This window comes from Lygodium microphyllum, unplaced genomic scaffold, assembly GCF_053477565.2.
Source record: "Lygodium microphyllum isolate KBCC unplaced genomic scaffold, Lygodium_microphyllum_v1.1.10 scaffold_156, whole genome shotgun sequence".
NCBI classification, from domain to species: Eukaryota; Viridiplantae; Streptophyta; class Polypodiopsida; order Schizaeales; family Lygodiaceae; genus Lygodium; species Lygodium microphyllum.
This window is the reverse complement of record NW_028229639.1, coordinates 148,832-151,728: the sequence shown is the minus strand read 5'-3', so window position 1 is coordinate 151,728 and position 2,897 is coordinate 148,832.

Below are 2,897 nucleotides of genomic sequence, written 5' to 3'. Positions count from 1 at the left end.
TGAATCGCGATCTGAAAATCTCTGTGAGCTTGTCTCGGCATCGGCACTGACTATCAGCTCCATTGACCACCACAGGCGCATGGAAAAATCACTAAAAATCTACAAGTGTTGCCGGGGCGTCCTTAGAGCACTTTGACGCTTAAAATCGTCCTAGGTCGAGCCGCCGCCTTTGACATTGGATATTTTTCCCTTGATATTCATAATTTTTAGCTATTTTTAAGCAATTTCTGGCACCAAAATTCCGCTCTCATTGGCAACCACGGGATAGGGAGACTCAACCCGTCAAATCCACGAACATATCTGCACATAAACAACCAAAGAAGCATCAAACTGATACAAAATAAATATATAATAAAACTCAGCACAATGCTTCCCCTAACCCTGGACAGAACCAAGGCATGACATCCACAAGGAGTAAGCCTAGCATCATCTAGTAGAAGATCCGAAGCGAGTCACTAACCAACTGCTCCAACACAGCCGAACTAAAAAACCTATCAAAGAGGTTGCCCTAAGTGGTAGTCTGAACTACTTACCAACTAAAGACAACACAACTAGGAGCTCCTACAAGGTGAGGACTCCTATAGCCTAAGCAAAGAATATTTTCTTTCAATACATTTCTTCTTTTAGGGTTTTTATTTTAGTACCATACTTGGGCATGTAAAAAGAAGGGAGCTGAGCGTAGTGACCCAAGGAGAACAGGGCATCGGCCTCAGGACCTGTCTCAGCACCCAAGAACCTACCAAGCCCTCGCAAGGCGACACTTAATCCTTTTCTAACGCTCACTTTTATTTTCGCTCCAACCTTCCTTATTTTGTTTTTTTTTTTCGAGCAAGAAGCCACCCCTAGGAAGACAAGGTATCGGCCCCGGGTCTGACTCGTCCCCAGGGACCTACCAGGCCTTCGCAAGGCAATGATCAACTGCTTATATATTTTCATTCCTTTTCTTTTCTTTGATAGGGGTTAGAACCCCTTTTTACACACCTTCGTATTTATATTCATCTTGTAGGATGTTCAGGGTTTCTTGGCATCATCATTATTATCTTCTAGCAGGCTTCTCTAACTACCTCACTACTAACAAGAACTCCTAGAACCACTACCTAGCAGGCTATCAGAACAGAGCCACTAGGACTTCCTTCTAAAGCAGGTCTTTCGATGCCTGACAACGTCTTTACAGGAGGCAATGACTACTGCGACCTCCCTCAAATATACTTAGCCTAAACCTGGGATTTTGTGCCTTGGTTGCCGGTCCCCAACACAAATGAATCCCCTTGACAAGTACAAATACACATATAACAGGAAAGAAAGGTACTCGTAAAGGAGAGGTATCACCTGGATTGGCCACAAGAAGCTTCCATCGCAGCAAAGGCTCCTCCAGGCTCCACAAAATTCCACGAATTACAAAACCTGTCCAGCACAATACTTAAAACAAAAACCCGATTAAACGTACCCGCACTAGACAGGGAAATGGCCCTCTTGGCCTGATGAAATAAAACACTTCACCACAAAACTGAATCGGCCCTCTTGGCCTAATGAAATCAAACAATACTATGCATAACATCCTCCTGGAAGCAACTATGATAGACATCAAAGCATACCATTCCCAGGGGAATAGATGCTCATAGCCCTAAACTAGGTGCATTAAATTATGACCCATCCCTCCTGCGTATATCGCAAGAGATGTTCGCATCACATGTCGTTTAATCAGTCTATGGGTCCAAGATAATAAAGGCAGATGAGTCTCGCCTACCCTCTGCATCACCCAGATCAACCATCGTCTGCCAAAAAGGGCATGTTCAGAAAGCATACCCCACAAACGACCAGATCATGTCTCACCATCAATAGATATATCGGGACAAGGGCCACAACTAAAGAAGAGGTATTCTTCATACGCAAAATTAGCCAATGAATTGGCAAACTGATTCCAGTCTCGTGGAATCAGCTGAAAAGACACTCTATCAAATTCGTCTAGCAGGGTTATGGCAGTATGATGGCACATGCAAAGGATGGGGTTTCGTACCATGTACGTCCCATTGAGTTGATTTAAAACCAACTGAGAGTCCCCTTTCACCAACAACTGGCGGATACCACCCTTCTTTGCAATATTTAGACCCATAATCAGGGCTTTGTATTCTGCCATATTATTGGTAAAATTCACCCCGATATAAGTAGCTAACTTCATGACAATGCGTCGTCAGGGGTCTCGGATGACAACTCCTACACTTCCTTTTTTGCATTCACCCCTGGACACCCCATCAAAGTACAAGGTGTACGTCCATAAAGGGTTTACATATCCCGCCATCCGAAACTCTACTCCTAATTATGGTAATCAAAATTAAGCATATTCAACGGGTGGACTGTAGGCTCCATCCCTCCATCATCATTGAATTCAACAAGGATGCTTGTCAAAATTTGTAGGCAGTGATGGCAGAAGACCTTGATCTCCCAAATAAATGTCCCGCCTTCTTGCTCAGTCACCTTATATCCTTGCTCCACCAAATGAGCTTTCCCTGATGATACCTCTGTTCTAAATATGGGTGTTCTAAATAAGGGATCAGACGACCCATCAACCTCTATCACGATTTCCTTGCAGATGTTTGATCGATCTCTCCTAGACCTGCAAGGCAGTCATAGTATTAGTGCAATCAGAAATAATAAGGTTTAATCTTATTAAGATTAACCTTATTTTTAAATTCTACCCCCTCAAGGTCAGCTAACAAGACTATGGATTTATTCTTTCCTATTCTAACGATCCTATAGGGCACGTCCCATTTGGGCTCTAGCTTGCCTGGAAATAATTCACGTTGTGTGTCATAATACAGAACAAGCTGTCCTTTCTTGAAGGTGTATTTCTTGGCTTTGAGGTCGTGTAGCTGCTTCATTCGGTGCTTCGCCACTTC